The sequence below is a fragment of the Tyto alba genome, unplaced genomic scaffold, assembly GCF_018691265.1.
Source record: "Tyto alba isolate M040663 unplaced genomic scaffold, T.alba_DEE_v4.0 Super-Scaffold_9, whole genome shotgun sequence".
In the NCBI taxonomy this organism is placed as follows: Eukaryota; Metazoa; Chordata; class Aves; order Strigiformes; family Tytonidae; genus Tyto; species Tyto alba.
The window spans coordinates 29,806,479-29,825,338 of record NW_024881330.1 but is presented as its reverse complement, the minus strand read 5'-3'; positions in this window follow the sequence as shown (position 1 = coordinate 29,825,338).

The window sequence follows — 18,860 nt, the reverse complement described above, 5'->3', positions numbered from 1 at the left end:
AAAGCCATGAAAAACGTTGTTTGCCCTATTTCTAAGAAGCATGGGCTACTGCTGCAACACACTTATCTACAGATTACTGTAAGCACGCTGCTTTCATTTGAAAAAGGTATTCAGTTTTTCCCACATAAGTCAGCAGGTAGAGTAAAAAGTGATTAGACATGAAAAGAATAAGCAAAGAAGTGTTATGTATTGATGTCTTAATCTTTTCAAACTACAGTACCAGAAAGCTGATGACAAATGATAGTTTTCAAAACATAATAAAATTAACATGAATTTCACTTCATAGTAGGTGAACATTCTCCCTGATGATTTCATAACGGGAAAACTGGTAAATCAAATTATTTAGAGACTAAGTGTTTCAAATATAGTAAGAAACAAACACATTCATATTTATAGAAATACTATTGTTCTTTCAAATGAGACTGCTAGTTCACGCCTCTTGATAACACGTGTTTTATCACAACACTTATGACCACTACACAATATTTATTAAGACATATTTTATTGCCTTAATTATGTCCACAAGGCACACATTTACAGGAATAGAAGAATTGGAGAAAACATTTCTCCCTGTGCTTATGGACTCACAGTTGACAGTTTAATTTCTGTAGAATGTTGTCAATACCACACAATGCAACAGGGAATATTAAGACAAAGAAGATGAGATGAATTGACAGAGGGTGGCAAACTGATTGAAATCTTAACTGATGCTGCCCAAGCCTATTTGCCAAGTTCACGGAAGCTGTGGGACTCTCTGCTGTTTTGCACAACACCATCTTGCACTGTGTGTGTTAAGAAATTCTGTTCTTCACTAGATAAAACTATTTATATGGTCTTTTATGTAATTGATAAAAGCAAACTAATGGTGTGTTGCATAACTGTGAATTAGGAAATGTAGCTGTTAAATTAACAAGTTTTCACAGACATGCTGAGGTATCTCTTGGAAAATGTCACAGGGGTTCCTCTTTTATTCAGTAATTTGGATGCAATCTAAATTCTGTTTGAGGATCTACATCTATAACATACTGAACGTTTTCTGTGCTTATTAGAAAAAGCTGAACGAGATTGAGATACACTGAAGGAATACAGTCATGCCGCGATTCCCCATAAATAAATATGAATAAAGTATTTATGCATTTAGAACTATATGTATACGTAGGCTTAATGGAAGGATGCACTCACTGTGTCTTTGCTTTGTTGTACCTTATATATTGTCAAAAGTTATTTAGACTTTCTCTGAAACTTGCCTTCAGTTTTTGCAAGAGTTTATAATAACTGTGTTCATAAAATTGTTAGAGTTTGGGTTCTTGTGTTTCTTTTTAATGCTTTTCCCTACACAGTAATAGAACAAAAAATAGTTGCTTGGGGTTTGGATTTTTGTGTTTCTTTTTTTCTAATCTTTCTACAGAATGTTTTTCTCTAGACAACAATAGAAGAAAAAGTTATTTTATGCTTCATTAGCCTGGGTGACATATTCTTCCAAGATCCAATGGTCAGCAGTATTTTCAGCAAATTGTGTGTTACACTTGACTGCAGTTTAGAGGAAATTATAGAACAAGTAACTATAGAACACAACAGGTCTAATTATATTGACAAACTTTATTTTCTGTTCACATGCCAGTCGTAAACAGACCTTGATTTCTACATATTTGATATTCACAAGTATTTGCCAAATATCTTTGATAAATGATACACTGATTTGTTGGTATATATTTGTCCTGCATGTTTATGATTGATCACCTAAGGCAGAATATATTTTTTCTACTTCGCACTTTGAGAAATGTTTTAACTGATGAACAAAAACCAGTGCAAGTTATTGTTCTTGAGTATGTAGTATGTTTTCAAATGGAGTATATATTGGGCATTAAAAAAAATTCTCACATTTGAATTTTATTGCTGTGCTCATTTCTCATAGCACTTCTCATGTTGCCCTACTCAGTGCAGAATCCTGCCATCAGAATTTTAAGTAACAATAAATTAAGTTCAATGAGCTAATAAATATGACAGAATTTATGAATACCTCCTTTGAATTTCAAATAGCAAACTTCTGCATGGCAAAGTTGTTAAGTATAATGATTTGCTTTCTGAAAAACAAACTAGAACTCTATAGAGAGCTCTTTCTGAAAACAATTACCAGTTACCAATCTCCACAGTATACCTCATAACTGCTAGGAACACTTCTGGTTTGAATGTTTCAAGGCACACTAGGCAAAAGACACTAGCTTTATGCATCACTATGTCATCAAGTGTCATTTGCCTAGAAATGTTAAAACAATACCACCAAAAAACTTGTGGTAGTTTGGAAAGATTTTGGTTTGATATTGTGATAAATCATCCATGTCCAATTTAAAGAAATTACATGACTGGTTCAAACAGGCTAACTGGCTGGTAGTTGGTTATGATGAAAAATAGTTTCTCTTGTAATCCTATAAAACTGGACCAAGACTGTAATGTCCCCAGCCTTCGCTGAAATAGTTTAATCTGTCATTTCAAGATGTCAGTGCTAGAAGTTTCCCTCTAGATTTTTGCCAAGGCTTTTTCCTCTTTAAGGATAGTGGAAGCGTTGTTTTGAAATACAGTTTAAAAACAGGTTGTAAAATGTTTTCAAGTTCTGAACATAGATGAAGCACTTGCAATTTGGCAGATTCATTTTTCCCTCAAGATGAGTGTGCTACATCATCGAGATTAAATATAGTTAAGCTGTCATGGTTCTTAGCTTATTGCTTTGTTTCTCTAAGTTCTCACTTCTACAGGTAGTCTTTAAAAATGAATTAGCACAGAGTGTCAGTAAGAAATCCGAGTCTACTGGAATCCATTTTAAAAGATTAGCTCTGACTATTCTCAATTTCATCATCACATCTTAATGATCCATAAAGTGATAAGGGAATGGATTACTCAATTCACACAAATGCACATAAATAATCTCCACCTAGCAAGGACGAAGAAAGCTCTTCTCTGTACCAGAAACAAACCAATTCCCAGATAAAATTCTTGAAAGCCATCACTATGCTTACCTTCTAGCAGAAAAGCCGAAACAGAAGAGAAATTGTCATCCACCTTTAAAGACAAAATGATTGCTTTACTATTGACTCAAATGCCCACTATCCTCACTTTAACTTTGAAGCTTGACTTTGAAAAATGACCCTGCAGTTTGCTCATATGTTGGCATAGATGCCTGATTCGGTGTCATAATCTCACGGATCCTGCAGTTCTGAACAAGTAAATGCTCCTAGTTAGCATGAGAAATGGCTGACTTCTAAAATGTAGAGGCCAATGGACAGCAACCACTTGCCCAGAAACAGCCCTTTGAGCTTCACAAAATAATTCCACTGCTAGACAACTATATTTTTTCAAAATTCCTCATTCTTTTTACTGACCTGTAAAACCTATTCTGATTTGTCTTTATGTGTGCTTTTCCTTGGGCATCCACAGTTGACCCTTGTTTCTGACAAGTGTAGTCCCTGAGCTGTGGGGATTATGGGCAACCACCCAGGGCTCTCACCAGCACAGACAATCAGCCAAGACGCTGGCCGTGAGCTTTGCCTCCAACCAGTTCTCTCTGTTTATCTCCACTGAGATCTCCAAGCTGAAGATGCACACAGTGGCTAGCAGACTGTGAAGTATTCAGTTATGTTGATGCCATAATGTGCACTACAGAAGCTGTTGTCAATTGCTGGCTCTGGGAAGGGACAAAAGGTCTAGAGACCTTCCCAGACAAGAGTTTCATCTTTCTGGAGGAACTAGCTCAAATTCACAACCAACCATTGGATGACCTCTGCTCCACTTAGGGTCTATGCAGATCCCTCAGTGATCAATATCATGCACATTTTGGACCCCAGTGAGAGGAAATGTACAGAGACCTTGTCACGAAAATTAGAAAACTAACTTCTGTTCTTTGTAAAGCTTTTCTTAACCACACTAATCTCCATGACATGTGAGTGACTCTAAACAGAAGACTAGGCAACATGCTTCTCACCTTTTACATGTCTGCTCTGCATCTTCTCTTTGGATGAAAAGTGCAGCACAGAGTAGTAGATGGGATGCTTTTGATGAGCCTTAATTAATGATTTTTGGGTAAGCACCAAGCAACAAAGGTCCTGGTCATCTGTGCATGTGACATATGATGGCATGAGATGAAGAAACACACAAGAGCAAAGAAGTGAAGGAAAAGTTGTTTTGAGCAGTTAAAAATTAAACAGTCTATATTTAAATGGACATATGAAGAGAAGGAAGGTAGTATGGGATGCAAGAAGAGGTCAACCTTAAATATTCATTAAGCAGGGCTCCTGCTTAACACTCATGAAAAATAAATTCATGTGGGCATGCATGTGGACACTATTTGTTTTCTGTTTGGTGTTGTTCAGAGATTTGTGATGTGTACTCTGTTCACAAATTTCTAGTGCTTCTCTATAACCTTGACAGCTAGAGATAGGCCTTAAAAAAGGGAAGGAAAAGTGAGCAAAGGCAAGAAGAGGAGGGGAGAGAGAGGAGACAGATGAGGACAAGAGGGGGAGACGGAAGATTCCTTCTCTCTGGAAACTGGGGCTTTCCATCAAACATTAAGTAATAGTTTCAATAAAACTTAAGTCCTCATGACACTTTATGAATGAAAACAATAACATAAAAATAGCTTCATTAAACTCACAAAAGTCTTGTTTTGGTATTTTATATTACAGATACTGAAACATTCAGTTGTAGACGTAATGATTAAACAGTCTTGTTGGATGGAGACCCTAAAAGGATAATCTCTAGAAGGATTAACTAGTTTTCTTTATTAAAATCACAGTGAAGTTTGCTTCCCAGTGCTTACAAGCCTTTCTTTTTAATAGAACTTCATTTTAGTAATTAGTGTCAAAAGTGTCTATCAGCTGCTAAGTGATTTGGTTTAATTGTCATTCTATTCTCTATAACCTAGTTCTGGATAAAGCAGTATTTGTCAGAAGTATTTTAATGAAAACTGTTAAAACTGTTGTCTAAACAAACACTTGTGTTATTAAAACAGAATATAATAAAACAAACTTATGAAATATAAGCTGGTGAGACAAATATTTTACCCTAAAATAACCTCTTTAAACATAAATACTGGTATTTCTGTATTCCTCCTTCTCTCAGCAGTAGCTAAAGCTTTCTGGAGAAGTCTTATTTTGTTGAAAGTTAGTAACGTAATGCCTCAGGCCTAGATTCTAGTGTGGTTTATGCACAAAATATATTTAATTCATGTTCACTTGACCAATACAATACAACAGACATGAAGCATATGTGGGGTAACATCCTGGACACATTTAAGTCATTGTTCTCATTATTTACTGGCATTTACAAACTTGCAGTGTTTTTTTAAACGTGTGCAACTTCTATTAAATATTGAATATACTCCGATTTATGATAAAATAGACACTAGTCATTATCACATAGTTTATCATATGTCTAGCTAATAATATCAGATTATCAGTTCTTTTCAAAATTAAACAGTAAATCCCAGTAAGAATACCTAGGAAGTTAAGAGAAAGCAAGCTGATCCTTTTGCTTTAAAGTCATATTGGCTGTTTACTGCTAAGAGACTTGAGGAGTTATTCAGTGGTCTGTAGGCTTCTAAAGGAAACCAAAAGTTGATAAAACTACTTCTGTCACAGTAAATTATGTACTGTATACATTCTCCATACATGAAAGACCATTTATCCAAATGAAGAATCCTCCTGTACCCAAGGCAATAAAGTAGTGAATGTACTTAACATTAGAGCTGAATCCTGATAAATGCCCTTATCAAAATTAGAATGCCAAAAGTGTTCTTGTAATTAGGTAATTTTACCAGTCGTCAGCTACCCGTAAGGAGTCTTATCATGTATCCTAAAATAGACCAGTACATTCCTCCAGATGCCTGGCCAGTTTGTGAAAGACAAACAGCACCAGCTAATGTGCATATTCTGTGTCATTGGGACTGAGGCTTCTGGTCTCTGGCATGGGACAGCACAGAGCCTGATGCTCAGCCAGAGTCTGGCCTGATACCAAGTCAGGATTGGGCCAGTATGTGCACTTGGATATAGGCATTTCAAAGTCCCTTATGATCTGTCAGCCAGGACATAGCCAGAGAATGACAAGAAGGAAATGGCTAATGAAATGCTCTGCTTGATTCAAAAGAAGAAACAGATCCTTCCATCCACCACTATTTTGACAATGATGTAAAAATCAGTGGCTACTAGTCCCTAGATTTCCAAAGGTCTCTCAGGATAGTAACTTTGATTAACATGCGTTGCGGTTGCTTTAACTGAGTAGCATCTTATTCCACAAGGGATACTACTGAAGTCAACAGATAATCATGGAGTAAGATGTTACTGTGAGAGAAAGATGTCAGCATTTGGCCCCTGGTCAAAATCAACATATTTTCAAAAATATTGTCATGAGCAGGGGACTGGTGGAAGGGAATTGTTTAAAAAGAAGATCTGCATTCCTTTCTCTGAGGGAGTGGTGGAGACAGGTGGGCAGAGTATGATGTTCCTGCCTCCTTGCAGAGTGGGGAACTAAGGAAAAGAGTCTCCACAATTCCACCCAAGCACTCAACCAACCTCTGGAGATGAGGAACAGATAATCCCTCAAACTGAGTGTGAAGATCAAGGCAGGGCACCTTAACCGTCCTGTCTAATCAAGGCCACTGTGAGTTATGAAGCTTTCTGCTTGCTGTCTTCTGCTTGGCTTTCAAATTCCTGTGACATTCAAAGAGAGGAATGCAAATTCCCTCCCCCCTTGCTCCTCTTCCATCTTCTATCTGCTTTCTGGTCTGTTAGGAAACACAGGGGAAAGCTGTGAAAGAGGATATCTTCACCTTGGATTTGTGTCAACACTGTTGAGATACAGGAAGAAACAGGTGACCAGCTGCTTATGCCAGGAAGAAAAAAATCTAATTCTTAAAAGGCCTCCAACTAAAATCTAAAGCTACTGTAGAGCTGACAATGAGCCATGTTTATGGAGACAGCATTAGTGATACCTCTGGGCCCTAAATTTGTCGTGTTCACTGTAAAAAGTGTTGTTTTATGCTTAGGGAATATGACAAAAAGTTTAAGGAGGTTGAAAGGATGAATAAACCAATGAATGAAAGAAATATACCATTTGATGTAAATGCCAGGTTGAGTGCTTTATTTTCAACTTTTGAGGGAATAGTATTGATGATTTAATATCAGGAACTGATTATTTAATATTGCTGATTTAATACCTGGCATTAAAAACATATTCACCCATAGTAAAAGATGAAAGCCTTGTGTAGTCATTACCTTGAGCACTGAGTTTTTATATAAACTCACATCCTGGGACCATAATGTTACTGCCAATTATAATTCTTTTTCATTCATTACTCTGAGGAAAGTAAAACATGATGTGGATTTTTTTAGAGTTGTGGAATTATTTGGGAAACTAGAGTTAACAGTGAATCACCCTCCTCGATGGCTTTAACTGAAGATAGTTAATTAAGCAAGCAAGCATTGTCTTGATAACCGAGTAAGATAAAAGATTACATGTGCCATAATGGCCTTAGAATTTTCAAAATAGCATCTTAGAATATTTTTTCTAACTTTTTTTTTCGGAGATAACTTGTGTTGCAACTATTTTATTTATTTTTTCCTTTATAACTGTTCTGTGGCACAAATCTTTTGGAACAGTGTATACATTTACTGTTATTAACTGCTACTTTCCATAGTGACTTTAACTCATCTAGCCTACTGCGATGAAAGTTGCCCAAACTTGATCAAGTTAGAACAGCTAGAACCTTTCAAATCGTAATCCTTTGCAGCTACATAACGTGAAGTTCATGCTGGGCACATCTGTCTCACAACTTCAGGTTCCGTTCTTCTGGTCTTTCCCCTTGGTGGCCACTTGGATGGATTTGAAGGACAGGACCATATGCTGTTAGCAATGAATGCCCTGTATTGCTGCAAGTTATGTCATAGGCATGGGAAAAATGTTGGCTGTGTGACTTGATGAGCATTCCTTCAGAGAAGCCAGAAAGGATAGGGACAATACTTCTCCAAGGGAGCTTCCATCCACCCAGAAAGAGGACTGAGGGTAGTTGTAGCTCCCCTACTGAAGACTGGTAATGGGAGGCATGTGGCTTGGATGCAAATGATATCACATACAGGGGCTAAAGGTTGGCATAGAGCCAAATGAAGGAGTCCATAATGAACAGAGAGAAAAGTGGGACATAGAGTTTGTCTTTATTTGAAGGGTGCTGGGACTCTTTACATTGGCCACCCCGACCATGGCAGCAGTCCTAGGGGCTCTGACATGGCACTTGATTTCTGGTCTCTCCACACACAACAAAAGTGTGAGGGCATCAGTGGTGGACCTGACGGCATCAAAGAGGTTGAGAAATCACTGGAAACCACTGCCAGCCTGTGGAGATGCCAGAAGCTGTTAAGCAAGAGTTGCTGTCAGTAGAGCCAGGCAGATTACAGGAACTTGGTGCACTTGTGACAAAGATCTTTCCTCACACAATGATGAGCTGCACAGCAACAGGCTTCGTACCTGGCATATCGCTTCCTGGGCCACCACCACCGGGACCAACTTCTCCTAACAGCACTGACTGAAGACACAGGTACCTTACCTAAATCAATAAAAGGGAGTTCATTCAAAATCAAACATGGGAGAGGAAGATGTGCATTTTCTTCCAGACAGTCTGAAAAATCCCATGATCTTTTTTTTATAAGGAGTTTCCTTTCCAAATGTTGTTCTGGCTTTTTCTAGTACTTTTGAAAGTACAAGCCAATTCTTGGCAAAACGAGCCTTTGAATTATAAAGATTAAATCAAGTTTCAGGAGAAAAGGAGACCTATAAAAGTGCAGAAAAGCAGATATGAAGTTCTTTCACAGAGGAATAACTGAAGTTAAAATCCTGAAGACAACAGCTAAAGCTGAGAGCAGAGGTGCCCAGAGGGCTGAACTTGGCCTGCAAGAACACTGCATACAGAGCAGGATTAGAAACGAAAGCTGCATGATGCTTTTGCAAACTGAATTCATGAAAAAATATAGCAGTACTAAATACAAACCCTGCCAGTCATTGGGAGGTTTGCCATTTATTGCAAAAGCTTATTACACTTCATTATCTCTTCTTTATCAAGTGATTTGGCATGCTTTTCAGTCGTGAATGCCTTGGCTAGATAGGATCCAAGCTTGGTAATGCAAAAAACCCAGATTTTCCATGCACCAAAATGACAGGATGTAGCGGATCTCTGAAAGCTGTAAAATAGCATTAGTCAGAGATAATAAACAGAAATTTTCCTTTGTGTTCATTAATAACATGGGGAATGGGAATAGTGCTTGCTTTTTCAGAGCTGGAAAATATAAATCAGATGAAGCAAACTACCTTGAAATGCAAAATTTCTTGCCAGATTCCAGAGTGCTTGTGGTATCAGAAGAAAACTGACAGACAAAATACCAAGGTGTGTTTTCATTGCATACTCGTTAATCCGTGTCATGGACGCACTTCAGTGAATATTTAATGAGTTATTGGAAGTTATTCTACACAGCTATTTTGATAATGCAAAACAAGAGGTAATTATTTCACTGGTAAATCTTTTTGGCAGACATATTTGATAGCTTTGAGCAACAGCTGAGAGTAATGCATTTTCAACTTAAAAGAGCAAGATGGTGTCATGAAACACGATCTATAACAAAGATTTTGGGAGACGAGCTATGAGTGAAAAACTCTAGTATAAAGTGTTAAAATAAAAAGTAATTTAAAAGAGGAACACTTTTTTTTTTTTTTTGAAAAAAAAAAAAACAAAACACCAAAAAAACCAAACTCACAACCCATGCTTATTAAGGCTGTTAACAATATGACTTTTTGCCAACTGTTTCTTGTTTGTTCCTCCACTGAGAAATCTAGAAATAATAATAGCAAAGAAACAACTATATCTCAAAAGCAAATTTTAGAAAAGAACATGCATTTTATTATACCAAACTAAATTAATCTCTCAATGAAAATGCCTTATTCACTTTTCAGCAGAAAAACACAGTTTTGTACTTTTACAAGAAACACACCCTCCTTCTAAAAGACAAAGGCAAAAAATATACCTGAAAGATGGCTTCTACATCCAAAATTTGTTTGTTATTTTATCGGCTTGATTAAAGGTACTACTCCTCACTTCAGATCTTTCCTCATCTGCATGCTCAGAATACCATGGTAGCAAAAACTTGATCACTAACAGTACACCACACATCTTGAAGACCACTTTTCCAGTGCAAAACTGTAATTGACAGCTGTGACATTTATTTGTAGAAGAAAACTATATGCCTGCATACATGCCTGGATTTGCCTTTTAGTGTAGAGCATAGCTTAAATGGATTTTTCTATCTATAAATTATTTCTGTTAAAGAAAATCCAATCATTATTTGGTGCATTTTGCCCATAGCCACTACTGTGCTACTACTGTAATGATGCAAAACCATTCCTGGGTCCTTTAAATCACGGCCACAGAGCTAAAACTTTCCGTGACAGGGTGTGAATAGTGAGATTGAGAAGAGACTTGAAGCTTGTGTGACACCGGTATGGGCACAACATACTGGAAACTTACTGGTTTGAGTCATATAACTGAGACAGCTTTGACCACTTCTTAAGAGCCAATCCCTAAATGGTTATCACCAGATGCCTCCTTCTCCACATTAAACACAGTCATACATAAAGACCCATCTGCAAGGCAGGTGTCTGACCTAGGACAAATACATAGTCCTCCTCTGAGAGAGACCTTGATTTATCCCAGAGGTCTTAGTCCCCTGATTTCTGGAGGCGTTTATCCCTCATCAACATTAAAGAAAGGGCCTACCAACATGTCAAATACTGGCCCAGAGACATTTACCATGTAAAAGTTAGGTGAAATTAATCCCACCCATAGACAGTTGCATATACTAGGTACACGTGACCTGGGGAATCATGGCAGTAGTTAATCCGATTTTAGTCATTCACTTCAGAATGAAAAAAGAAAAAAAAAAAAAAGCAAACAACAAACAAGCAAACAAAAATCCCAACAGCCTCTATTAGCAAGGGAAGCTTGACACACACATAGAAAAATAAATTCCAGTGAAGAAAAGTGATGGAAAATACTACTAGGTGACAAAGTTCATTAAATTATTTTAATACTTTAAGCAAGATATTTCAGTCATCTCTACTAGCACAAAAATTACATAAAAAGAATGCAAATAACCAGCCAGTATTGCGTACATGTTACATTAGTAGAGCAGCTGGATGCAACATTAAAGCCCTCATAAACGAGAGGAATTATTGTTGTTATGCTACAGTATGAGACTTGAATAAGAGTTTAAAAGTAGCATTAATTTTCTTGATTAAAGTTTAACAAGGTTAAGTGCTTAATTGGTATTTTGACTGGATAGCAAGGAAAGAAATTCTGAAAGGATTTTGTGGAACATGCGAACACAGTTCTTTGTCTAACTTTAAACAGCTAACTCGAATTTGTTTAGGAACATATTGGTCCAGATTTAGGGAAATGAGGGGATCTGATAAAACTGTATTTTGATTCGTATGCTTTGTTTCTGTCTCAACTGTTTTTCTGCTTCACAGACAGTAAATCTTGTTTAACTAATCTCAGAAGTTTAATGACCTTTCAAGTTTGACTCAAGAAGTTAATGATGCTGATATAACATTATTTCATCCATGCAATGGTGTCCTCTTAAGAACCCTAAAATATCTCTTCACTTGACAACTGTCCTTCTCTCAATGCAGCAACAAATTTCTGGACCTAGATTTTTGTTCATATAATTACAAGAATTTTTTTCTTCTGTTTATGATATAGGTTTTATCCCTTTCCATAGACTTACGCTGCTCCATCTGTAACTTTTTTTAAAATAGGTTTTTCCTTCTTTAGCTGTAGTTTCCTTCTAATTTAGGTGTTTCATTTTGCCTAGATCATAAACAAACAAACAAACAAAAAAAAAAAAAGAAACAAGTAAAAACCAAACCAAACCAAAAAAAAAAAAAAAAACAAAAAAACCAACGCAAAACCTTGTCCATCTCTGAGCTGGATGCCATGCTTCCTCTGGCTTCCTTGTGCAGTGTCTGCTAATTTTACCCTGTTCCATAATTCAGCTTAGTCCAGAAAGTAGCTAACAGGCTTGTTCATTGTCCTGAGGTGTTTCTGTCGCCACCTTTGCTCATTATATTGGAATGAGATGTTAAAAAATTTCTGGCTACGTGAGTGGGAAATACAGTGGCAGTGATTCTTGAGAAACATTTTTTATAACAGCAAGATAAGCATTTCCCTAATCTCAACAATAATTCATACTTTGTATGAATTCATACTTTGTATGAATTATTGCAGATAATTGTCCAGATTTTCATTCCTGCTATCCAAGTAAGATTAGACGAACACAGCTGTGTTTTTCTGACTCACTGGTTTGTGACTATTTAAATCTGTGAAACATGCTAATATTTGGTATTTGTCAAAAGGCTGTTTAATGCAATATCTATTGATTGATAATGTCACTATGTTTAGAGAAGTTGCCTGATTTTCAAACTTTACTGCATAGTAAGAATGATTTGAAAGATGAGGCTATGCAATACATGTCATAATGTATAGGGACTGGCTAAAATTCAGCTGTTGGATAAAGACAAACCAAACAAAACTCATAGGCAACAGTAAGAACCTTCCATTTTTAGTATCAGCATCTGCAGTAGCAGATGCTGATCAAACAACATGTCTTAATAACTTGACTATGAAATGTTATTGGATGCAGACCAGATTCTCACTCCCAAATCTATTTAAGGTAGATCCTTCTTGGTAAGCTCAGAGTTCACTTTCAGTAATGAGTGGAACAGAGAGAGCTACTTTCCTTGGAATAGGTGAATCCAGATTATGTTCCCACACTACTTTTGTGTGTTCAGAGACATCCAGCACAACTCAGACTTTTTCCAGACGAGTCAAGAGAAGAAAAACAAGGGAATTCCATTGTTGAAAATATGTATCTCCTTCTGAAGGTTGTTTTAAAAGTCCTCAGATTTGCAGTGGTACCATCAGCTCCTCTTTAAACAAAACAAAACTGTAAGAGGGCAGAAGGAGTAGAATTGTTTGACTTAGTTTTTGATACTGCAGTAGTGTTCAAATGAGTAAACCTCATAAGAGTCACCTTTAGCAATACAGAGTGATGATGTATAGAGCATTGGCAGCTGTGGTGGCATGCTGACTAGAGCTAAAACCATTTTGGCCCATCTGGGTTTTTAAACCATGCACTGGAGAAAAGGAGATGTCTTTCTCCAAAGGGAAATGCATTACTCCACGTGATGTGTACAAGACACATCTGTCATATGTGCATAACCAGCATACCTATGCAGATGGGTACGCAGTGGGACCAACAGATACAAACAGACCATCTACCATAATTAAATCTTGTTCAACTCCAATAAAGATGTTTGGCAGCAACTAGGACCATAAAGAGTAAGGAACGGGTGGTTTCAAGTGAAACATTCCTTTAGCTACAGAAACTGTAGGTAGCCTGCAAACTTTTTCATATGCAATGACAGCGATAACATTATGTGTTACAAAATAATTTTTTAAAGACTTACTGAGAAGCTGCATGCAGTTTTATTTAATAAACATAAAAGCAATATTTACAAATCATGTGACTTAGCAGAGATTCTAAAATCATCACAATCTGAATTCAGTTTCTGTAAAATGTGTTCTATGGACATCCAGGAAAAAACGCTCCAAGTAGTCCTGATTGTAAAGGGAAATCAAAAAAGTCCAGAAGATAACAAGAGCACTTATCTTTACCTGTCTTGATACACTTCTCTTTGATCCTTGGTAGCTCAGTTATTTTGCTTTGTTGAAGGTGTTTGTGGGATCTCCGTGCAATACAAGAAAACTTTCCAGTCTGGCATTTCAAGTGGGAAAGAACTGCTGCTGGAAAAAATAAATAAACAAATAAATTTTAAAATAGCCATTCTCTATAAACTTTATAATAATACCTTATTAATAATTATATTAACCTATATAATAATATCCTCTATAAACTTTATAACTTCACCCAGAACCTCGTGATAGTATTTTAATATTTTATTTGCAATATACTAAGAGGTACCTTTATCTTTTGCATTAAAACTTAATTGGCTGTTTACATTTGCTGTCTCAACTGGACAGGAAGAAAGATTTCTCCTTGGATTAGATTTTCTTCCAGAAGTTGGACATGCACTCACATCTAGCTAAAAATGTTGATCCTTTGTGGAACTGCAAACTTCAACATGGTCACAACTGTGATAATGGTCATGATATTAATGGTCCCTAATCTCTTATGTCACTTTGATATATCCAAAAATATCAAGTTGTCTCCCATTTAATTTCCTGGTTTTTCTCTACCTTTTCCAACAGACTAAAAATTGACAAATACTGTTTTATGGGAATATACTTTTCAGTGGACATCTTCTTCTTGCAAAACCCAAATCTAAAAACTGACTGACTAATTCATTCTTTGCAACCATCTCATTTAAAATGCACTGACAAAAGGCCAGCTGCAAAAGCAACTACATTAAACTGCTTCTTTCACACAGTAAAGAAACCAGATATTTATTATTCAGATTTGATTGTTCACATCTGGTGCTTTCATCGGCCAAGCATAAATATTGGTTGTTGGACCCATGCCACAAAATTTGTCTTCAAATTGTAATGCCCTAAAACAAATTTTGTGGGGTTCAGATGTAGAAATTTTTTTTCTTAATAAAATAAAAAGGACGATTTGTAAATTGGGCTCTGAGGTCAAACTCCAGCCTTTCCCAGATCTGTAATTAGTTATAGTGACTTAATCTGAGCATTTCTGTAGTCAGTACACTTACAGGCTAACAATGCAAGAAAGGTTAACCTCATCAACTTAGAATCATAGAATAGTTTGAGTTAGAAGTGACTTGAAGCATTTGTTTTTTAAACATACATATGGAGCTATTGAGTGAAATATTTACATAGTCACCTGCTTCATCTCTGAAAGAACCATCTCTCTAAATCTATCCCCTAGTCTGAACCTTTAGGTGTACAGCACAACACAGAAGCAGCCACAGAGATTTTAAGAAGAAAAAAATATTTCACTTAGGAACCTATAAAAATCTGGTTCCTCATTTAAGTCACACTTCATTGAGGTTAATTATCTCTATTTCCATTTTTTTTGTGTATGTGAAAGGGCACTGACGTAAAAAACAATATAGGTCAGAATTCATTTAATCAACATTTTGGCAAAGGAAAAGGCCAATCTATATTGTAGTACTGGCTGTTTGCCTTATGTTATCAATCTTTTCAAACATGGGAATTCAAGCTAAAGCAATAAAATATGAACTTCCAATCTTTTTATTTTTTTCCAAAAGAATACTGAAAAGGCCACATTAGTCAGAAGAAACACTGAATAAACTGAAAGGTAGGATGAATATGAGTTTCTACCTGTGTACCCTCCATCTTTTTTTAATTTAATGTGATAAAAAATTTCAAAGGAAAGTATCTGGTCTCATACCAGTTTGGGTAATCTCCAGAGATGTATTCTGCTATGTACAAGTTCTAGTCAACTTAGCAGTACCTTTGAGCTGGTCAAATCAAAAAGTAGTGTTTATCCAGGCCAGCAAATATATTACTTACAGCATAGCACTTTCAGCATGAAAGATCCCCAGCTGCTTTTACAAACTGTATGTTTACTCATGTTTAGTCATATTATTTTCTAGTGAAATACATCCACTGTTTTGATGGATCATATCATCAACTTAAGAGCACATTGACAACACAACAGTAGAGGATGGGAACTGAAGTATTCTGGATTTACATCAAATGACAGAAAGATTTCAGTAGATTTGCTACATATCAAGAAAGTGGGTATGAGCTGAAAGAACAGTGCCAGTCTTGACAACCATCCAAACAAAATTGCTCTGATTAAAGTTGACATGTGAAGAAGGGTACATTCAAATTTTAATATTCAGTCATGTTTCTAATTACAGTTATTTCTGGCTGTTGTGTGCAACTCATTGTTGATCTAGATGATGTGAGCCTCCATGAAAAGTCAAAAACATTGTAGCATGTCTTTAAACACTAAAGGCAACCTACACCATTGCACATAACAAGGACCAGCTTTTGTCTCTGAGAGAACCACTGTTTCTCTTGGAGAGTCAACTCAGACAAGAACAATCCTGGAGCTTTCCAGGCATGGCAGAGTGACATCTGCAACACACCAGCAAGTATCTTCACAAAACATATGGGATTTTTTTGCGCTGAAGCATGAGACTTGAAATCAAGACCAAAGATGGGGGAGAATCTGAGTGATATTCATCTATACGTTGTTTCACATCAATTTCATGCTGACACTTGTTAAAAGAGAGGATACCAGAGTGAATAGAAAAATTAAAATAAAAAATAATATTTTTTTCCTTGTCATTGTTGTCCTATTCTTTGATCAATTCACTGATTTTTAGACAGCAATATGTCTAATAAATATGTATGCTTTTCCTTAAAATGTATCTACAAACACTTTTACAGCTCTAAAATACTTGTTAAACTATCACCATCTGATATTATGAATGAGTTACCTAGAAAAAGGAAGTTAGATGTGTGATGCAAAACTGAATTTAGCTGTTATTCATAATGAAATGTAAACATGTGATGTGCTTTGAAATTATGACTACAGTTTTATCATATTTGAACTTTAATGTGGGAAGGATTTTGCCCTTACTTGAACAGGTTTAAAGAATATATATGTATATGTAAGCAAATTCTTGGTATTCGATTGATGTGATGTTATAAATACAATAGCTTTGATTTCTCACCATATAAAACAGTTGATATAATTGCCTTTCACTTATTGCTGGAGTTTGATGCTGAATTTACCAATCTTTTACTCTTCCTATCATAATTGTACCAAATGTAATGTATCTATCTTCCCTAGGTGTCATTCCACTGGGAGAAAACTCCTTGACTTACAGGAAAAAAAAAAATATATGAAGTCCAGGAGTCAGCATCATCACAAGTGAAATAAGAATCTGGCCAAACTCATGAAAAGAAAATCATATAATCTGCTGCTTCTATCATATTCACATTTTCACATAAATTCCACCCCAAGCCCACAATCTTTTTTAACACTTATGTTTGCTGAATCCAGTCTTTTGCTCTGGATAATGATACTGTAGATGAATCCAAGAAAAGCATTGCAATTACAGTTATTCTTGCAAAAAAAGATTAGAACCACTTAGGTATGAAATAGACAATTTGAGAGCAGAAAGTCTTTATAATTGCAAACAGAAGTAGATAGAGTATGTGGCTGCCAAAGAAATTCAAAAACCTGAGGAGGGCAGGGTCCCTTGCTGCCTGCACAACCTCTACTACTGCCCACCCTGGGTGTAGGGGCTCCTTTGGGAGATGAAGAAGGGCAGGTCCCAGCCCTGCCCTCCCCTTGCAGTGGGGGAATGAACTGCCTGCTGCCAAGGCTCAGTGGAGAAGGTAATGTCTTAGTGAGGGGAGACACAAAGACCTCCTTCCTCCCTGGGGATCTGCAAGTGCAGCCCACCTCCACGCTCTGCCACTTTACGGTTGCCACCCACCACCCCCCAAATACCCCCCTTGCCATCCTGTCCTCCCTCCCGCAGCCCCTCCTGCGATTCGCTCTCTGCTTCCACACCCTGAGCGGTGCTGTCCGCAGAGGTGAAGGACAAGGTCACTAACACCATCATCTTCAGGCAGAACTTCCATTCGGTCTGTGCCACTACAAAACCGTGAGCTGGCTCAGGGGAGAAAGCCTGCTTTGAAGTTGAAATCGCTTTGAGCATTGTGGTTTCTAAAGGCCCATGTTGGCCAGCTTTTCCTCTTGCTTAAACTTACAGTTAATTTAAATGAATCCTGCTTAAATTGCAGTGACACAAGTGAACGATTAATCAAACTTAATGGTTCCCTATTTGAAGTTGTTTCTGAAGAGGTTTCACAGTGCATCAAGTGGCAAATCTTTTTTATTCACACAGTTTTTGTGTTAAGTAAAGAATACCGAATGGCATGCTGTGCAATCCTCGGACCTTGTGAATTTACTGCCAAAAGAGAAGGAACAGGAATTTTCAGACTAAAATGATAAAAAAAAAAAAAAAAAATCTAGGCATGTATACCTTATCTAGCTTGCATTACTGCAGCTTTGAATTTTGAACATGGAGTGTTCATATGGAATTAGACTAGAAAATAAACCCAAGCTTCAAAGTTTTTGTCTGCATGAAAAAAATAGCATTACCAAGAATACAGTTATTATTTCCTCCTTGGTCATTGCTGGCATTGTGCAACAGAGTTTACTAATGCATATTTCAGAGAGGCACAGTGGATATGGCATACTGAGAGTCTTTGTGCTTACTTTGAACTCAAGGCTATGCAATGAGTATGAACCCACCATTCCTCAGCTCCTTTTATTTACATCCAGCTTTGGAAACTTTCTCCTCTCCCGCTTCTCTAAAGGAGGCATCCTAGACAGAAGTAAGGTATGAATTTGCACCACAAAACCTGACCACAGCTTTGCCATCTGTGCAGTACAGAAACATGTTTTCTTCTTAGGAAGTCAGAAATTGATAGGAAATGCACAGGACTCTTAATGCACTATTTCCACATCCTACTAATTTATCTCTGAAAACATTCAAAGCAGTTTCCTCTTGTGCCTAGTAATAGAAATTCATTGTCTCTCTGAGAATTCTGCCTTTGTTCAGATACTCCTATCACGAGTCACCATGTTCTCTAAAACTGGTTATGTATTCACAGTTTTATAACGAGATAAATTGCTTTTGGTTGTTCTGTCTTCTTATTAAGGTCAGAGATTATATAGGAGATTACATATTTGTCCCCAAAGAGAAAGTGATTTATAGCCTTTGCCAGAGAGGTGTAAAAA